The 21370-nt window shown below is 48.1% G+C and overlaps 1 long non-coding RNA gene and 1 pseudogene across 1 annotated transcript in view; both read right to left on the bottom strand.

The window, feature by feature from the left end:
• The window catches only part of LOC137636866 (uncharacterized), a 171966-nt gene that overhangs the window by 43213 nt on the left and 107383 nt on the right, over positions 1 to 21370 (bottom strand). The window contains exon 2 of the long non-coding RNA XR_011043263.1: positions 7875 to 7964. This is a non-coding gene — a long non-coding RNA (uncharacterized lncRNA). The remainder of the gene's footprint in view (positions 1 to 7874; positions 7965 to 21370) is intronic.
• Positions 2396 to 2514, bottom strand: LOC137636869 (5S ribosomal RNA; annotated as a pseudogene).

Consider the following 21370-nt stretch of genomic DNA (forward strand, 5'->3'; position numbering starts at 1 on the left):
GTGGAAAGTCCCCAGTCATACTGGCTTTGGCTTTACCCGGGGACTCAGAATCCGAGTGAGTCGCACTCGAGAAAAGGAGTCATTGCACCTCACAAGTTCCTTGCTCCGCAAGGAACCGTGTGGCCTACATAAGCTTGTGTGTGAAGGAAGAAGTGTGACCCGTCCTAGGCAGTTGACCTGGAGTTCCAGAAGGAACTCTGGGTTAGGACGTTCCCAATACCACCTCGTCAGGGTATGGGGGACGCGACAGTATTGACTCAATACTCGGAACACAAGGAAGCATGGTTTACCTGCAGAGGTTCGAGGTCAGCTATGCAGAGACCAGGATGCTGCTTCCCAGTAGAGGGGATGATGAAGAAAGAAGTAAGGGCCAGACATACTTCTTTCGTTCATAACAATGCCCTCAACCTTCTGCTACCTGTCCAAAAAGGAGCCTGAGGTTAGACCAGCTGTTGTGTAGCCACCACAGAGCGATAGAAACGTATCGAAACTCCTGTGGGTCACGCCCTGCAGGAAGCGGGCTGCGAAGGTCATTAGACACTTCCAGACTCCAGCTTGTAGCACCTGCGTCACAGAGTAGTATTACTCGAAGGCGAGGGATGTTGCGATGTATCCGACATCGTGCTGTAGGGCGACGTGACGGGGGAGGGTCTGGAGTCAGGTCGAGATGAATGTCCTTGAGTCCGAGCTGAAGAGGTATACTGGTGACTCTCCCCCGTGTCCTTCTTGTGCTCCCCAAACCGGCTGCACGTGAGGACAAACTGCAGCTGTTCCCAAAGCTAACCTCTCAATTCCTTTACTGGCAAGAAGGAGAAGGTTTTGGGACATTAGATACAGAATGGTGACTCGAAATCTTGAAGGAATTGGACCGAAGGGCCGGGACCCCAAGATTCTGAGTCTAGCCAACAACTCAGGAGCAAACCTGAATGTTGCCTTCCCCTATTCCTTAGAAAGGGCGGAGTCGTACGAGACCAAGAAGATTGCTTACACACTGGCCGCGGCCAGAGTGAGCAGGAGCCCCAAGACGGAATACGATCAGAGGCCTGACGTAAAGGGTCTTGAGAAGATCTCTTAAGGGACTAAAAAGTCCGAGCCATGCTCCATGTTGGAGGTCTCACTCCGACTAGGGCAGGGACGTTCGCAGCTTCGCATGAGCGAGGAAAGGTCCAGCGGGAAGGAAAAAGTTATTCCTTTAAGCCTGAAGGTCAGGAAAAGGCTGAGCGACAGGCTTCATTGCCGAGAGCGGAAAGGAGTTTCCTCCCGCCGAAAGGCAATAAGTTCGTTATTGCTGGAGAAGAGGCCTCAAGGGAAGAGGTATATCTCCCACGACACCAACCACCGAAGACTCTCCACTTCGCCTGGAAGACCCCTGCGGATGACTATCGCAGATGACGCGACCTCCGTCCCGCGACTGTAGCGGGTTGTCTCTTCTTGAGGAGGAGGCGTAGTGTCTCCAGGCATGAAGCCGAAGCGACGCCCCGGATCGTGAAAGATGTTGCAGTGTGGTTGTTTGAGTAGCCTGTGCCGTGGGAGAAGCTCTCCCGGGAGTTCCGTCAGGGGAAACAGAGGGTCCGGAAACCGTTCTGTGTATAGTCCCAGTGGAGCTCTCAGGGCCATTGAAAGGTTGACAGACAACCTGGTCTTGTTGATACCCATTCTCAACAGACAACAAAGGAGGGAAGACGCAGGCGTCGATGTTGTCCCACCATCACCGGAATGCATCTTGCCAGAGTCACGGGGTCTGAGACTGGGGGAAGAACAGCGGAAGCTTGAGGTTCCAAGCTGTCGCGATCAGGTCCCCCAGACCAGGACTTGCTGGTTACTCAAGGCCAAAGACCCCCAGGTACACTCTCTCTACGAGGCTCTGCTCGGATAGTCGGAGAGAACATTCCTCTCCCCAGAATGAGTGAGCCGATGGTGGTATTGAGAGGATCTCAAATCATCTCAGTATCTCTACTGCAAGATGCGAATGTATGAAAATGCATCCCTTGCTGGTTAGAACACGCCAGTACCATGAAGTCGTCGCGCACGGAACATGCCCCCCCCCCTTTCTTTGACGAGTCCGAGAACAGCATAAAAATTGTGGGGAAAGGACGAGAATATCCACTACCATCAAGAGGTTCCATAGGTCAACCCCCATTGCAGGTCTAATCGTCCCGCTGGTCCCATAGGGGCCAGAAAGTCCGGTTAATCGTTGCTTTGAAACCACCGGAACTTGGGCCGCCCCACAGGGAACTTGTCCTGAGGCGACCATTCGGAACTTTAGACGGGTCAATGAGGAAAGAGACCTAGGAAACGTTCCAAGGTAGGGCTGAAAGCTCTGCCTGACTGAAAACAGGTACTGCGATTCACCTCAGCCTTGCCACAGTCAACTGAAGGGAAGGCTCGGAGGAGGCGGCAACAGAATCTGGCGTCCCCAGGCGGTCACCCATCCAAGTACCAACCAGACCCGACTTTGCTTAACCTCGCTGGACGGACGAGAAGCGGGGTTTCCAACGTGTTAAGGCCGTTGACTCAATATCATGGCTAGATACTCCAGATGTTGAGGCCGAAGAAGAGAAGGCTCCTAGCAAACTACCATGAACCCCCACTCAAGGTAAGGATCCGAAAGTTTGTCCCGGCGTTGAAGAAGGTCGAACCCGAGCCTACCGGAGTTGACCAGACCCCCAACAGGCGAAGAAGGCGGCAGCCTGCTCCCGAGCGGCCATGAGAAAAACAGGGAGAGTTCTCTGGGGAAAAACCTGCGATGCCACGGCGGGATCGCCACACTGCATCTTAAGCAGGAATACCTGTAGTCTAGGCTGAATTCCACGAGCTTCCTGGAAGATGGATGGAATGGAAACTGAAAGTACACGTCCTTCCGATTCAGGGCCTAAGGAGTCCTGTCGCCTCATTACCAGTCTGATCGATTCTGCTGTTCCACGCTGGACGAAGTTTGTTCGACAAACTTGATCAGAGCTGAGAGGTCGACTACGGAATTCCCGTCTCAGATACTTTCTTACGAGAAAGGATCGACTAAAGAAGCCGGGGGGGTGAAGCCGTCGACGATCCTATGGAGGACCTTCTCCTAAGGCATGGATCATTCTGCCCAAACGGGCAAACTCTTGCCGACCCTATGGCATAGAGGTTCAGAGACACTGAATTCGCTGACAGAGACGGCAGGCGAGATATCCTTGGCTGATCACGGAGATCGTGCAAGAATGGGCATTGGGAAGCTGTCATCCGGATGAGTAACCTTAGGCATCCTCCCAGCGTGAAACCTGCAAGGGGGGGTTGCCAATCCTAGAGTTCGTGAACTCTGCCGCTCCCTCTAGGACTATGCCCCCCCGGGAGAGCCTCCCGTGCCACCTGGTCCTGACAGGAGGGGACTGCTATTGGACACCTTGTCTCAAATGTCGTAGCCGGTCCGATAACTTAGGCAGACGTGGCTGAAAGAAAGAGGCGCTGGAGCCCTGGTGGGTCTGGAAGAAAGCACCTTGGAGGAGTGAAAACGGAAGTCGACTTCCTCCACACAACCGCTGTCTATGTCTCTGTCCTTGGGCACAAACAAACTCTTCCCAAGGATGGAAGGGTGTCTGAGGTTGTCGACATCCACGATGAGACACCCGAAAGGAAGCCCTCGGTCATTGCGTCCAGATGGTCCAACATCGAGCTTGCCCGCAAGTTCGAAACTTGGCGACGAAACGCAAAGGTGCTTGAGCCCGAGAGGAGGAAAGTACCCATGACCTTCCTGTAGCTTCCTTGAACAAAACCTCGGGTCGCAACCGAGGAGGGGATGGACCTGGTAAGCCCCTTTCACGAGATGGAGAAGAGGAAGGGGTAAACCAGTCACCCCTTGGCCGATGGAGAAATCTCGAACGGAAAGCTCCCTGGCAAAACCCTTCCAGGGAATGACGGGGAAGGGCTAACCCAGGTTCTGGAAAGAAGAATGTTGCTCAGACCTCCCTGAAGATTCTTCCTGCTCTTGCATGTGCCATGCTCTTCATTTACGGGGTGAGGCCGTGTTCTGGAAATACGCTCCAGAAGACTCGCCAGGCTGGCCATGCTGCGAAACCTCAACGGGAATCGCGGACGCAATCGCCCTGGCGCTCGCGCGATGGTAAATCAATGGTTTGCGCGTGGGCGAACGTGGAAGCGCCCATGCGCGGGCACGCAGGAACGCAAACGGACGTGCGTGAAGGAGCGCAGAAGGAGGGCGAGAGCTGGTGGTCGGCGAGCGATAACCCATAGGCGAGCAATGGATACTGCAAGAATTAAGCCAACGTTCGCGCGATGAAACACCGTCGGTCCGCGCGACGGAACACCGTCGGTCCGCGCGACGGAACACCGTCGGACCGCGCGACGGAACACCGTCGGACCGCGCGACGGAACACAGTCCGTCCGCGCGACGGAACACCGTCCGTCCGCGCGACGGAACACCGTCCGCCCGCGCGATGGAATACTGTTGGTTCGCGCGCAGGCGAACATTGGAGAGCATGTGCGCGGTCGCGCATGAGCGTAGGCGTGCAGGCACGTGGGCGTGCGGTCGCGCGGGCACGTAGGCGTGTGGACGCGCGGGTAAGCGCAGGCGGTCGGGAGACCTATGACGCGTAGGCGGGCGATGGCACGTTGACGGGCGATGGCGCGTTGACGGGCGATGGCGCGTTGACGGGCAATGGCGCGTTGACGGGCAATGGCGCGTTGACGGGCGATGGCGCGTTTTGGCGAACGATAGCCCGTAGGCGAGTGAAGGCGCGTTGGCAAGCGATGGCGCGTCGGCGAGCGGTGGTGCGTTAACAAAACGCTAGCGCGCAGGTGAAGAATCGCGCGGGCGCGTAGGCGATTGCCAACGCGAGAGAGACTAGTGATGGTTAGCGCGCATCGCGCTAACATAAGGCGCGCAGGTGCATCAGGAAGGTGAGCGCTGAAGCAAGCTGTTAATCAGGCGATCCTAGACGGTCAGAAAAAAACGTTGGCGCCCATTGGTGCATGGCAGAAAAGGGCGCGCAGATGTGCGCTGGCGCACAGAAGGACAGAAGTAAAGATGAGCGCTGGCGAGCAGGAGGAAGATCTACGGTAAGACTCAGCTACCGGGGATCGTGATCCACAGCAGGCGAGCGCTAGATCGCTACTGATGGTGTCCAGGGAAACTGACACGCGTGGCAGATCGATGGCGATTGTTGACGCGTAGGAGATCGCTGACGAGCAGGCGAACGTTGACGCGTCTATGGTCGCTGGCGAGCAGAAGGCAACGCGTGGAAGCCTGTGTGTAGAAGAAGAGTCCTTGTCCAAGACCTGAACCGAAGTTCTAGATCGCGAGGGCGAACGAGGGCGCGTAACAGGAACCAACAGGAACAGCAGAGATGATCATCATGAGAGCGCTAGCGATCATGAAAGCGCTGATGAGCAGGAGAGCGCCTGTGCGCTAACACTGAGCAGGAGAGCGCCTGTGCGCTAACACTGAGCAGGAGAGCGCCTGTGCGCTAACACTGAGCAGGAGAGCGCCTGTGCGCTAACACTGAGCAGGAGAGAACACAGCAGAAGGGCGCGCAGGGGAACCCTCACACGCAAGGGAAGAACCCCCGTGGGAGGCAACCCTTTGCCCCGAAGGGATTATTGTCCGTCGGGAGACTGATGTCCGTCGGGAGACTGATGTCCGTCGGAAGACCGTTGTCTGTCTGTCGGGAGACCGATGCCCGTCGGAAGACCGTTGTCCGTCGGGAAGACCGTTGTCCGTCGGGAAGACCGTTGTCCGTCGGGAAGACCGTTGCCCGTCGGAAGACGAGGTCAGACTGCTGTCCATCTGCACCAGGGGCGAAGATCAAGAAGGAGTTGTAGGCTGCATACGGAGATTCAAAAAGGCGCCTCTTAGTACCCTTATAGGGAGAAGGGAGGCCCTTACGACGTAGCGGACGGAAGACCGTTGCCTGTCGGAAGACGAGGTCAGACTGCTGTCCATCTGCACCAGGGACGAAGATCAAGAAGGAGGAGTTGTAGGCTGCATACGGAGATTCTAAAAGGCGCCTCTTAGTACCCTTATAGGGAGAAGGGAGGCCCTTACGACGTAGCGGACGGTGAGCCTTACGGCGAAGGAGGCCAACAGCAACAACAGCAGAAGGTCCTCCGAAGAGGAGTCTCTATGAGTGTACTCTCGCGAACGAAAGAGAAACACTTCGTAGAAGAGACGGGTCAGCCAGTGACCTAAAAGGAGCAATCCTCCGAAGAGGGGCTCCTGCAGGTGCGACCGCTCAGCACCAAGAGCATAGTCGCACGAAACAAAGGTAAGAGAAGAATCCCCCAAAGGGGGAAAAACTCAAGCCTGGACAGGAAAAACTTCCCTCGGAAGGAAAGTTACCCACCCAAGGAGGCGAGCCTCCTGAGTGTTCTAAAATAAACTGGAGAGCTGTCAATCGTCACGGGAGTACTTCCAGAAGAAGGAGACACGCCCCTGATGAAGATCTATAGGGGAGGCAGCAACAGCCGAAACCCCAGGCCTCAACAAGACAGCTCACTCCGTTGTCACATTACAGAAACGAACTAGATCGGTAACTGTAAAAAAAAAAAAAAAATCATTAGTTAACATTCATTCCCCCGGGAAGGCTCCAAAGAGGAATCCCGAGGGAAAGGAACACAAGAATTACACAACAGGCACATGCCCTCACAACCACTTACACTCATGGAAGGAGAGCTGTAACAAATACAGAATTATAACAATTATAATTATGTAACTATGTAATTATGTAATTAAGTAATTTAAAAATGAATGAACACTAAAGAAAGAACGAAAACCCCGAAAGGAATCGTTCTACAAAGCTGAAGAATCAACAAATACAATTAGATTCATAAACTAATTGAGACAAAACGTACGGCGCAGCAACCCCCCCACCCGGGAAGGAAGCTACAAAGGCGTGTAAGTAACGTAGTAAAAGGGTGAACGACCTCAAGAGAGAGAGAGAGAAAGACCGAAGTCAAACTCGATCGCGACCCATGAAATTACACCATGGTGGCCTAACTGCCGGGGGCTCCACGGAGATATCGTACACTACACACACAAGCACAAACTCTGAAAAGGAAACTTACTGATTTCTATATTCAAATATATGCATAAACATGAGAAAAATGTTTACATATTGAGTAAAAGAAAAGTAAGTGATTAAGTAAAGACAAAACAAACAATGGCTGCCAAGCGAGGACAAAGACAGAGACGTCTGTCCATGTCTGAGCCAAAAGTGAAAGTGAAGCATTCACTGGTGTGTGAGGGGGGGAAGGGGTAGCTAGCTACCACTCCCCTACCCCCCCCCCGCTAACTAGCGCGGGGGTAATACACCCTCGCTAAATTCTAATGGCTCGCCATTTCAGCTACGCTAAAAGGTAAACCCAATGTAAATAGCGTGGTTTGTATTTCGGTTACGGAACAAATGTAATTTATGTTATAATTACTGTACACAAATGTGTCATAAGAATCACCATACCATGAATAGTACAGTACAGTACTTTAGATGATGACCTGGATCAGATGAAAATTCTACCTGAGAGCATTAGAGAAAGTGAAGAGGACTCATTACATTTTTAACACTTAAAAGCAAAACCTCATGATAATGTTCAACTAATTCGGGTTTGAAAAGGGTTAACCATTAGCGGTCATTGCTTTGTTGGACTATGTCTGAAAACTTTTCTATCTAAAAGTGTTTTTCCCAACACACCCAAAACCTTTCAAGTCATTAGTTACAGCATAAGTGTGCAAAAATTAGACTACAATGATATACCGTACAAAGTTATAGTAAATACTAGAAAGATGTTTGGCAAAGAATCCCCTTTGAAGGTTTGAAATGTTTATAACAGTTCCTGTATTAATTTAAAAGTATCAAATTGATCACTAAAAAATAAACACTTACCGTCCTTAGGTGGTGGTGGCATTTTCAAATCTGAACGGGTGCTCAAACTGCCAAGCAGGGTTCCTATACTGGAATTCAAGCGGAGTTCCCCTATTTAATGTAAAAAAGAAAAAAAAATCATCAGTAATTTATAAATAAAATGTTTAAACTGTTATTCACATAAAATCAAATGAATAATGATTACCTTTATTCTGATTTCATTTGTTTATGAAAAAATTCAAACTATGAAAAATAGTGCAAGTACAGCACAGTGGTACCTAAATATCACATTTATTTAATATTACTGTAATGACAAATTTGGAAGTAATTTGTATTTTTCCTAACTATACAAGGTTGAGCTCTTTACTATGAATATAGATCTTAGCACAAGCTGTCAAACGGCTATAAAACTATTATAGCTCTCATCAACAATTACGGTTGTTATGAGTGGTTGCAGGGGAAAGTAAACCCTGCTGCTCACTCATACGTTGATATATGATATTTTCATAAAATAAATTTTTGAAAATACTTACCCGGTGGTTGTATATATAGCTTTAGTCCCTGACGTTCCGGCAGAAATTTCAAAACTCGCTGCAATCGCTGATAATGTAGCCAGGTGTACCACCTGTGCGCCCTCTAGGCAGGTACCTGGAACCATTCCAGTCATTCCTCAGATCTTCCATGCCCATAGGTCTCTAGAGGGGAGGAGGGGGGGAATTAAATTATATATAACCACCGGGTAAGTATGTTAAAAAAATTATTTTATTATGAAAATATCATTTTTAAACATCTGTCTTACCCAGTGATTATATATATAGCTGATTGACACCCTTGGTGGAGGGTCAGAGACAGCCAACATTGTTGGAATTTTACTTAAGAGTTAATAAACAAGCTTAAGGGTTCATACCTGATAAGGAAGCCGACTTCAATGAATTCCTTCATTATGTCCGCTTTCCTTATGAGATCCAGCGATCCACCCAGGGGGCTGAAGACCTCTAGGAGCTGTCAAACAGGTATAAAAACCTCTACCTGACAGGACCTCCTCCAATACCCTTGTTCCGGGAGCTCTCAAGGAACAAATTGACCACCTGACTAAAATTAATAATTGTGGAAGACTGTCGCAATCTCCACGAACAACCATAAAAATACAAAAGTTCCAAGAGAAGAACAGGGTATTAGGATTATGGGAATGTAGTGGTGGATCCTTCCCCCACTACTGCACTCGCTGCTACGAATGGTTCCAGAGTGAAGCAGTCATCATAAAGTCTGGACACGTTTCAAATAATGTGAAGCGAACACAGATTTACTCCTCCAAAAGGTTGTGTCCATAATGCTCTGCAACGATCTATTCTGCTTGAAGGCCACCGAAAATGCTACAGCTCTAACTTCATGCCTCTTGACTTTTAAAAGCTTGAGGTCTGCCTCACTGCAATGTGCATGAGCCTCTCTTATTAAGAGCCTGATGAAGAATGAAAGTGCATTCTTCGACATCTGTAACGAGGGCTTCTAGACCGAGCACCAAAGAGCTTCCAGCTTGCCTCGCAACTCTTTCGTTCAGCCCAGGTAGAACTTCAAGGCTCTTACTGGGCACAGGACCCTCTCCAACTCCTCGCCAACCACATCCGAAAGGTTCGGAATCTCAAAAGCCTTGGGCCAAAGTTGAGAAGGGCGTTCGTTCTTGGCAAGAAAGCCTAACTGCAATGAGCAGATAGCTTTGTTATCTCGAAAAAACAACGTTTAAAATAAAAGCATGAATCTCACTGACTCTTTTAGCTGTCACCAGACTGACCAAAAATGGAGTCTTCATCGTGAGGTCCTTAAATAAAGCTGAATACAAGGGTTCAAACCTATCACTCATAATGAACTTCTGGACTATATCCAGATTCCAAGCTGGTGAATCCTGGTGTCATTGCTTTGATGTTTCAAATGATTTGAGAAGTTCCTGTAGGTCTTTAACCCTTTTACCCCCAAAGGACGTACTGGTACGTTTCACAAAACTCATCCCTTTACCCCCATGGACGTACCGGTACGTCCTTGCAAAAAAATGCTATAAAAATTTTTTTTTTCATATTTTTGATAATTTTTTGAAAAAATTCAGGCATTTTCCAAGAGAATGAGACCAACCTGACCTCTCTCTGACAAAAATTAAGGCTGTTAGAGCAATTTAAAAAAAAATATACTGCAAAATGTGCTGGGGAAAAAATAACCCCTTGGGGGTTAAGGGTTGGAAATTTCCAAAGAGCCTGGGGGTACAGTGAACCCTCGCTACTTCGCGGTTCGACCATCGCGGATTCACCACTTCGCGGATTTTTTTCATAACCCATGTCTATACATATATTGCGGATTTTCCGGAAATATCGAAAATACCGCGATGTGACCGATGGTGCGAGATTGGAGAAAGTAAGGAAAATTGAATCATGATTGATTTTCAATATAAATGAAACTTTGAGGAGCAACAAAGATATCATTTGTTAGAGAGATAGAGAGAGGTAAGGAATGGGAGGTAGTGAAAAGTAGCCCACAGAGAGAGAGAGAGAGAGAGAGAGAGAGAGAGAGAGAGAGAGAGAGAGAGAGAGGTAGAGAGAGAGAGAGAGAGAGAGAGAGAGAGAGAGAGAGATAGAGGGGGGTTTAAATGTAATAAACAAAAAAATTTGATAGGTTATAACACATTGGTGCTTATGTAATATCAACTGTATACTGTAGACGGTTTGAATAAGTTAAGAAATGGTATAAATGATACGTATTCGTACACACTCAAGAGCGGCAGCTAGATGACAGCTGATCTAATCACAGCCAAAAGTAAAAAAAAAAAAAAGTCAACAATACTCGATTTTTAAAACACACCCAAAATTTAAAAACAAAAGTACACGCTTTCTTAATGTGCAATTAACTATTTAAAGAGTGGCAATTTTCTAGAATAAAATGATATTTCCCAAAAAATAGTGGTTTGCTGATGAAATCGGATGCCCTATTTTTAGCTATGATTGAAATGGATGTAGACTCGGCCTAATTATTTCGTTTCGTATTTAATTGACACTAAGAAAACTAATTTTAGTTTCTTCATCTAAATGTAAGTATTGTATAACACGAAGAGAGAGAGAGAGAGAGAGAGAGAGAGAGAGAGAGAGAGAGAGAGAGAGAGAGAGAGAGAGAGAGAGAGAGAGAGAGAGAGAGAGAGAGAGAGAGAGAGAATGAATCAGCTGTTGTAATCAAATGGCGTGTTTTTGTTTCGTGAGAATTTCATCGCCACGACTTTAACAACAACATACTGTACTGAACTTTACAGTATTATACAGACTACTGTAATATGATAAAGTAAAATATTTGTAATCTATTTTATATGAAATGGGGCTATTTTTGTTTTGTTTAAAATTTACATTTACGTATGTAAAACAACTCTCACTCTCTCTCTCTCTCTCTCTCTCTCTCTCTCTCTCTCTCTCTCTCTCTCTCTCTCGTAGATTGTTTTCCTGCTTTGCTACGTATGTATGATTTTATATAGATACGGTAAATAATATTTGTAATAACATATTTTATAAAAGCTTTTACTGTAATATCATTATTTATCACTTTCATCATGCGGGTTAAATTCCTTAGTTTGTTTACTGAGCGTACTTTATGACGCCGTCGTTTCAGGCGGCGTCATAAAGAAAAAAATTTCATTTGGAAGTCCTAAGAAAAATTAAGTAAAACATTAGTAATAACCAAATCAACATACTGTACTGAATAATCAATATAATTGATGCAAAAACTAACCTATAAACAGATGTGTAAATGCGTCTGTTTCTTCATTAGGATCAGAGATAAACGTAAACAAAACATTGGTTGCCATTTTTTATCGTGCTTTTTGGCGTGTTTAGGAAACGCATGATATAAAGTCGCCTTTAATATTTGTGCCTGTTTTAGTTTAGGGTACTGTATTACATGCATTAAGTGTTCTGTACATTAAAGGGTAGTTTGTTAACAGTACTACGTACAAGGGAAGGTTTTAAAAGTCTGAATATACATGTTAAATAAATAGGTAAATATGGTGTTACTACTTCGCGGATTTTCACCTATCGCGGCCGCGTCTGGAACCTATCTACCGCGATAAACGAGGGTTCACTGTAAAAGGTTTAACATTAGAAAGGTCCAAGTTTCTGTGCCTGAATACAGTTGCTAACATACTCTTGTATCCCTTGATGGTAGAGGATGAAAACATTGCGTTTCCTTCGAAGATATAACAGGAAGTCAGAAATCTGAGTTATAGAGGTACTGGACGAGGAAAAAGAGTTGACTCTGCACCACTCTCTAAAAACCTCCCACTTGGATTGGTAAACCTTGATGGTAGAAATCCTCCTTGCTCTTGCAATAGCCCTAGCTGCCTCCTTCAAAACCTCAAGCTCTTGTGAGTTTTTCGATAATCTGAAGACAGTTAGATGAAGAGCTTGGAGATTTCGATGGTACCTTTCCAAGTGGGGTTGTTTGAATAGATCTACTCTTAATGGAAGGCTTCTTGTAGTGTCCTTCATCCATTCCAGTACCTCTGTGAACCACTCTCTTGAGGGCCAAAAGTGGGCCACTAGAGTCAATCTGGTCCCTTCATGTGACACAAACTTTTGCATCACTTTGTAATGAATTTTGAACGGTGGAAATGCGTGCACGTCCATGTCACGAGCTGTTTGACACTCGACGTCGCGTCCCGCTTGCCGCTCGACGTCGCGTCCCGCTTGCCGCTCGACGTCGCGTCCCGCTTGCCGCTCGACGTCGCGTCCCGCTTGCCGCTCGACGTCGCGTCCCGCTTGCCGCTCGACGTCGCGTCCCGCTTGCCGCTCGACGTCGCGTCCCGCTTGCCGCTCGACGTCGCGCCCCGCTTGCCGCTCGACGTCGCGTCCCGCTTGCCGCTCGACGTCGCGTCCCGCTTGCCGCTCGACGTCGCGCCCCGCTTGCCGCTCGACGTCGCGCCCCGCTTGCCGCTCGACGTCGCGTCCCGCTTGCCGCTCGACGTCGCGTCCCGCTTGCCGCTCGACGTCACGTCTGGCTGCTTGCCGCTCGGCGCCACGTCTTGCTGGACGCTCGGCGCCACGTCTTGCTGGACGCTCGGCGCCACGTCTTGCTGGACGCTCGGCGCCACGTCTTGCTGGACGCTCGGCGCCACGCTCTGCTGGACGCTCGGCGCCACGCTCTGCTGGACGCTCGGCGCCACGCTCTGCTGGACGCTCGGCGCCACGCTCTGCTGGACGCTCGGCGCCACGCTCTGCTGGACGCTCGGCGCCACGCTCTGCTGGACGCTCGGCGCCACCTCTAGCTGCTTGACTCTTTTGGGTTAAAGTGGCTGAAAACACGACATTTAACAGGGGAGTTGTAAAGATGTTCGTCATCAAGAACCTCTCCACTAGTAGCCTTACGACGCTTGGCGTCCAGGTGAGAAGCTTCCTGATGCTCAGGGTCCAGGCATGCAACTCTCTTGTGTCCGCAGGCTGATAAACTTGCATGAGCGAAGAGAGTTTCTGTTGCATATCTTGCAGCATATTGAAATTAGGGTCAACTTGTTTTGGTACAGGAGACGTCATGTCTACCACAAGCTCGCTTTCTAAGCCGTTTAAAGAACGTGTAGAGCGTCCAGAGGACGAAAATCAGTCTGATGGTGGAGGAGGAGCATGAACCGAGGCCATAACAGGCTCAGACAACTGTCCTCCAACTGGGTGAGTTGGACGTTTCTTGACAGTTGCCGATGTCCTTAAAAGACGTTTAGCAGGAGAGCTTTCTTCGGTAGAATGAAAAATGATATTTTCATAATAAAATAAATTTTTGAATATACTTACCCGCTGGTTATATAAAAGAGCTGAAGTCCCTGACGCCAGGGCAGAAAATTCAAATCTCGCGCTATCGAAGATACGCCAGGTGTACCAACCGCACCCTAGCGGTAGAACAGGTGGAACTACACACCAACTCCAGTTCTTCCATGCCTCATAGCCATACCATAGGTAGTCTCTAGAGGGGAGGAGGGAGGGTGTTAAATTTATATAACCAGCGGGTAAGTATATTCAAAAATTTATTTTATTATGAAAATATCATTTTTAAATATAAAACTTACCCGCTGGTTATATAAAAGAGCTGATTGACACCCCTTGGTGGCGGGTCAGAGACAGCTACATACAGAAAATTCACTTAAGGGTTACATACAATAAACTTAAGCAGTTCTCACCTGATAAGGAAGCTGACAGCAATGATACTCTGCCTCATTTCGTCCGCTATCCTTAAGAGATCCAGTAATCCACTCAGGCTGAAAATCTCTAGGAGCTGTCAAACGGTACAAACACCTATAACATGACAGGACCTCAACCAATACCCTTGTTCCGGGTGCACTCAAGGAACAAATTGACCACCTAGCCAAATCAAAGATTGCGGAAGACTGACGCCCAATCTCCACAAACAACCATAACAAACGAGTTCCAAGAGATAGAAAAGGGGTATTAGGAAAAAAGGGAACGTAGTGGTAGATCATTCACCTACTATCGCATTAGCAGCTATAAAAGGACCCAACGTAAAAAGGTCCTCATAGCGAGTCTGAACATTCTTCAAATAATGGGATGCAAAAACAGACTTACTTCTCCAAAATGTTGTATCCATCAGACTTTGCAGAGAACGGTTCTGTTTAAAAGCCACTGAAGTCGCTACCGCTCTGACTTCATGTGTCTTGACTTTGAGGAGCCTCTGATCCGACTCATCACACTGAGCATGAGCTTCTCGAATCAACAATCTAACGAAAAAAGACAAGGCATTCTTGGACATGGGCATCGAGGGTTTCCGAACTGCACACCACAGTGCGTCTGAGTTACCTCTCAGATTCTTAGTTCTGTCCACATAACACCGTAGAGCTCTAACTGGACAGAGAACCCTTTCCAATTCATCGCCAGCCAAATCAGAAAGGTTAGAAATCTCGAAGGATTTGGGCCATGGTCGAGAAGGGTTTTCGTTCTTGGCCAGAAACCCCAGTTGCAAAGAACAAATGGCTTTCCCATTCCGAAAACCAATGTTCTTGCTTAAAGCGTGAACTTCACTAACTCTTTTCGCAGTGGCGAGGGTAACTAGAAAAAGGGTTTTCAAGGTTAAGTCCTTAAATGAAGCCGAGTGTAAAGGCTCAAATCTGTCACTCATGAGAAATTTAAGGACAACATCCAAATTCCAGGCGATGGGAGCCGTTTGAATCTTCTTGGTCGTATCAAAAGACCTAAGTAAATCTCGTAGATCCTTATTATCAGAAAGGTCTAGGTTCCTGTGTCGAAAAACCGTCGCCAACATACTCCTGTAACCTTTAATAGTCGATGACGAGAAGTTATGCTTAGTTTTAAGGTCCAAGAAAAAATCTGCTATTTGGGAAAGCGATGTACTGGAAGAGGAAATCGCATTAGTTCTACACCATTCCCTGAACAACTCCCACTTGGACTGATACACCTTGATGGTTGAAGACCTTCTTGCCCTTGCAATTGCCTTGGCTGCCTTCTTCGAAAATCCTCTAGCTCTAGCGAGTTTTTCGATAGTCTGAAGGCAGTCAGACGTAGAGCTCGGAGGTTTTGATGATTTCGGGCCAAGTGAGGTTGTCTGAGAAGATCGGGTCTCATGGGAAGGCTTCTCGGGACATCCACCATCCATTCCAGTACCTCTGGAAACCAGCTCCTTGACGGCCAGAACGGAGCTATCAGTGTCATTCTGGTCTCCTCGTGTGAAACGAACTTCTGAATCACTTTGTAAAGGATCTTGAACGGAGGAAAAGCATAAACCTCCATGTGTGACCAGTTCATCAGAAAAGCGTCTATGTGTAAAGCTTCGGGGTCTGGAACCGGAGAGCAGTAACACTCTAGTCGTTTGGTCTTCGCGGTGGCAAAGAGATCCACGAGAGGTCGACCCCATAACCGCCACAGACTCTTGCAGATGTCCGGGTGCAGAATCCATTCTGTGGAGAGAACCTGACCTTTCCTGCTGAGTCTGTCTGCGCTCACATTGTTGACCCCCTGGATGAACCGCGTCAAAAGAGTCACCTTCCTTTCCTCCGCCCAGATGAGGAGCAGTCTTGCAATCTCGAACAGAGGCCAAGAGTGGGTCCCGCCTTGTTTCGCAATATAGGCCAGAGCTGTCGTGCTGTCCGAATTGACTTGGACTACCTTGCCCCTGATCTGCTTTTCGAAGCCGATGAGAGCCAGATGAATAGCTAAAAGCTCTTTTTGATTGATGTGGAGAGAGGTTTGCTCCACCGTCCAAGTCCCCGAAAGTTCCTGCTTCTCTAGAGTGGCTCCCCACCCCGAGTTGGAGGCGTCGCAACACAACACGAGGTTTGGGTTCCTCTGAAGTAAAGACAAGCCTTCTTTCAGTCTGGGCTCGTTGTTCCACCATTGAAGATGAGACTTGATGGAAGTCGAGATGGGAATGCAATCCCTGTCGAGGCTGTCCCCTTTCTTCCAATGGCGGTTGAGATGAAACTGAAGAGGACGCAAGAACAACTTCCCCAGGGTAACGAACTTCTCTAACGACGAGAGAGTCCCCAGAAGACTCATCCAATCTCTGACGGAGCAAAGATCTCTCTTCAGGAACGTTTGTACTTTTAGGAGGGCTGCTTGGATTCTCACCGACGACGGAAAAGCCCGAAAACTCCGACTGTGAATCTCCATCCCCAAATAAAGAATCTCCTGGGATGGAATGAGTTGTGATTTTTTCGAGCTCACCAGGAGACCCAGTTCTCTGGAGAGATCCAAAGTCATCTTGAGGTCCTTCAAACAACAATCGGCTGAGGAGGCTCTTATCAGCCAATCGTCCAGATACAGAGAGGCCCTGATTCCCCTCGAATGCAGCATGCTTGCCACGTTCAGCATGATCTTGGTGAACAATAGAGGAGCCGTGCAGAGTCCGAAACAAAGAGCCCTGAACTGGAAGACATTGTTTCCGTCCATGAACCTCAGATAACGTCTGCAGCTGGGATGAATCGGAAGGTGGAAATAGGCATCCTGAAGATCTAAAGAGACCATCCAATCGTCCTTCCTCACAGCTGCCAGAACTGTTTTCTGAGTCTCCATAGTGAACGTCGAGTTTTGGACGCACACTTACGTCCAGAACCGGTCTCCACCCCCCGGAACTCTTGGGTACTAGAAAAAGGCGGTTGTAAAACCCCGGAGACGTAACATCCTGCACTTCCTCTATTCCTCGTTTCTCTAATAAAAGAGACATCTGTAGAAGCATGGCTTGTTTCTTGGGACCCTCTCTGTATTTGGGCGAAAGATCCACTGGATCTGTGACTAAAGGAGGATTGGTCAGGAAGGGGATCTTGTAGCCTTCCTTTAACACCTGGACGGACCAGGGGTCCGCTCCATTCCTCTCCCAAGCCTCCCAAAAGTGAGTCAACCTGGCCCCCACTGCTGTCTGAAGGAGAGGGCAGTCAGACTTTACCTCGGCCGGACTTGCCCCCTCTGCCTCTAGGTTTCCTTCCTTCTGGTTTAAAAGAGCCTCTTCCAGAGGGCTTCCCACGAAAGGACTGAGGACGAAACCCAGAAGAAGTTTCCTTAGGTTTTCGAGAGGAGAATGACGGAGGCAAAACTTTCCTAATCGAATGAGTAACTAAGTCATGTGTGGCCTTCTGAGTGAGAGCAGTAGCCACCTCGCCCACTAATTCCTGAGGAAATAAAGAATTAGACAAAGGTGCGAAAAGAAGGCCTGTCTTCTGATAGGGAGACACTCCTGCGGAGAGGAAGGAGCACATCGTGGCCCTTTTCTTGAGAATTCCAGCTGTAAACAAGGCAGCAAGTTCGTTGGAGCCATCTCTCACACCTTTGTCCAAGCAGGACATCAAATGAACCAAACCACTAGTGTCCGTTTCCGTCATATCAGAGACCCTCTTACTCAAAGCCCCCAAAGCCCAGTCCAAAAAATTAAAAACTTCGAAGGCCCTGAAAAGACCTTTAAGCAAATGGTCGAACTCTGGAATGGACCACCAAATCTTCGTCTTCCTTAAGGCAAGACGACGAGAAGCATCTACCAAACTTGAAAATCCCCTTGTGCAGAAGAAGGAAAACTCAAGCCCAACACTTCACCAGTCTCATACCACACACTAGATTTAGAGGCTAACCTAGCGGGAGGAAAGGCAAAGGCCGTCTTGCCAAAAGCTTTCTTGGAGTCCAACCAAGAACCCATTAACTTCAAGGCCCGCTTAGAGGATCGAGAAAGAACCATCTTGGTGTAAACTGGAACCTTAGTAGCTTTACCTAAGATGAATTCAGAAGGCGGAGAACGAGGGGCCACAGGGGTAAAAGAATCCGGGAAAATTCCAGTCAAAATAAGCATAAACTTGCGAAGGTCCACAGCATGCTGATAATGCTTCTCCTCCTCATTCTCAGAGACTTCCTCAATAGGATTATCCTCATCCGACTTTTCCTCTGGTTCGTCTTCTGGCAGTGCAGCAACAGCCGCAGCCTGAACCGAAGGAACAACGTCTGGATGGGACTGCCTGTCAAGGCCAACATCTGAGTCAATTTGGTGGGGAGAAGTAGAAGTAGATTGATGCGAAACACGGACATGTAGACGATCATCCTCAACCAACAACTGCTTAGACCGCTTAGAATTCGACTGTTGTTGAACAGAAGAACGCTTGAAATCAGAAGGTAACTGTTGAAGATCGCCGCGAGGTCGCGTAAAGTCCGAGGACTGTTGCTGCGAACGATCAAAGTAGTCAGGATGTCGCCGCTGTAAACCAATGTTTTGACGCGCCGCGTCCAAAAGTTGTTGCCGCGGGCGATCCACTACTTCAAATTGTTGCCGCGCCTCGTCCACTTGTCGACGCCGATGCTCTTCCCCGCGACCAGAAAACGCAAACTGGTCAACCAAAACTCTCTGACGCGACTCATCAAAATCAACCTGGCGTTGAACACTGTGAATGGGAGACCGTCTAAGTGATAACTCGTCAAGGCCATATACCATCGAACGTTTGTGCAATAACTGGTCTGACATCAAACGCCCAGACACAACGCCAACACCTGGTTGATAAGAATCCATCAACGACGAGAGTTGTTCCTTCATAGACAAAAGCGCAGTCCATTTCGGATCAACAGAACTCCTAGAAGGAAGATTCGCACTAATGTCACCACGCATTTCAGGGGAAGAAAGCCAATCCGATGGAAGAGGAGGTGCATGAATAGTTACAAGGTCCGAATCGGAAGGAATCATATCCACACGAACACGGTGATCTGAACGTTTGGCCGGAGTGCAAGCGCTGGGAGAACGGAAACGTTCCGGTGAACCCCACGAACTACATCCTGGCCGCACAGGCGATTCCCGACGCTGTGAATCAACATGGGAGCGTTTAAGCGGTCTCGACGCTCGCCGCCAGATCTCACTCCCCGACCCTTCATCGGAAGACGGGGATAACGTATGAACCTCACCTTTCCTACGATGAGGGTGAACGACCTGAGCTACGGCAACAGGAACGTTCGAGGGGACGTCTGCACGATTGATGATGCTTCTCGTTCCCTTAAGCCGTTCGACATTACTTCTCCCATGGGTTCGAGAGCTCGAAAGAGGTCTAAGGCTAGGTGAACGACAAGATCGTGCCGACGCACCCTCCGCAACACTAAACACATTATCAACACTTGTCACAACACCGAGAGAGTCACGATTCTTCGGTACCACATCAGACACTCGTGTCGACGCACCTTCCGCAACACTAACCACATTATCAACACTTGTCACAACACCGAGAGAGTCACGATTCTTCGGTACCACATCAGACACTGAAACACTTTCCACAGTTCCGATAGGATCACGGTTTTTCAATACCTTTAACTCGGAAAAGATAGTATTTCTATCGGCTGCTAAGGACTCAACTTTCTCACCAAGAGACAAAATAGCAGTAAATATGTCCTTCATAGTAGGTTCCTGATCTACCACCACAGGGGAAGGAACAGGATTAGGAACAGGTAAATTAGGTAAGGTTCTATCCACAGATCGGGAAGAACTACGCCTAACTCTATCTCTCTCTAATCTCCTAACATAACGATCGAAAGTAACAAAATCATCATTAGTTAAGGAAAGACACTCATTACACCTATCATCTAATGAACAAAATTTACCCCTACATTTTACACAAATAGAATGAGGATCAATAGATCCATTAGGAAGTCGTGTACGACAACCCTCACTAACACACCTACGCTGAGCAGGGGAAGAGTCGGCCATTTTAAAAGTTAACGTGAGAGACCGACAAGCAAAAAGTAAGGGAAAAAACAATAAAGAAAATCTCAAACAAAAAGATTTCAAGATAAGAACCAAGGAAAATTAATCAACGATAGCTTAAACTCAAAAAAGAACGTTGTACATCACCAAACAACTTCCCAAGAGAGTAAAAACACGAGAGCGAACTTCTGTATGTCAGTCAGCTATGACGGCAGAGAGAAGAACTGAAGTTGGTGTGTAGTTCCACCTGTTCTACCGCTAGGGTGCGGTTGGTACACCTGGCGTATCTTCGATAGCGCGAGATTTGAATTTTCTGCCCTGGCGTCAGGGACTTCAGCTCTTTTATATAACCAGCGGGTAAGTTTTATATTTAAAAACTCTCAAGACTGCTCCAAAGACTACAACCAGGAACTTGCGGTGTCATGATCGGGCGCTGATTAACTGAGTCCATCTTCCTCTTCAGAGGTCTGGAAGCTTGACGCCAGCCCCGTCTGGGCGCTGCGTCATCCGAAGATGTCGAAAACACTTTTACCTCACCTTTCCTATGATGAAGGCGAGCGTCCTGGGAAGCGTCCACAGGTATGCTCGAGAGGATGTCTACACGGGAGCTAAAGCCTTTCGTTTCCTGTCGATATTCGACATTCCTTCTCCCAGGGGTTGGGGAGCTTGAAAGAGGTCTATGGTTAGAACGTTCGACATTCCTTCTCCCAGGGGTTGGGGAGCTTGGAAGAGGTCTATGGTTAAAAGAACGACAGGTCCTAGCAGACGCACCATCTATTTTAGGGGTGGTGCTTAGGCCGAAACAAAGAGCCCAAAACTGGACAACTTCCCCCTATACACGAACCTCAGGTATTGCTTGAAGTTCGGATGGATGAGGATGTGGAAGTAAGCATCCCGGAGGCCTAGCGAGACCATCCAGTCGTCCTTTCTTACTGTTGCTAGGACTGATTTCGATGTCTCCATGGAAAACTTTGTCTTCGGACAGAAGGCGTTGAGAGCACTTACATCCAGGACCGGTCAATAGCCTCCTTCTCCAATAAGAGAGACATTTGATGTTGCATAGCCTGTCTCTTTGGCTCCTCTCTGTATCTGGCAGAGAGGTCTATCGGAGTTACTATTAAAGGAGGTTTCACTAGGAAAAAAAATTTCGCATCCCTCCTTTAGTAATAGTACAGACCAAAGGTCTGCTCCTCTCCTCTCCCAGGCTCGCCAGAAGTTGTTTAGTCTGGTTCCTACTGTTGTCTGTGCAGTTTAGAGAAAAAAAGTAGGTAGAACCTTCCTTGCTGTTTTAGATACCAAATCCTGTGTGACCTTTTCGGCTA

The sequence above is a fragment of the Palaemon carinicauda genome, unplaced genomic scaffold, assembly GCF_036898095.1.
Source record: "Palaemon carinicauda isolate YSFRI2023 unplaced genomic scaffold, ASM3689809v2 scaffold42, whole genome shotgun sequence".
Lineage (NCBI taxonomy): Eukaryota > Metazoa > Arthropoda > Malacostraca > Decapoda > Palaemonidae > Palaemon > Palaemon carinicauda.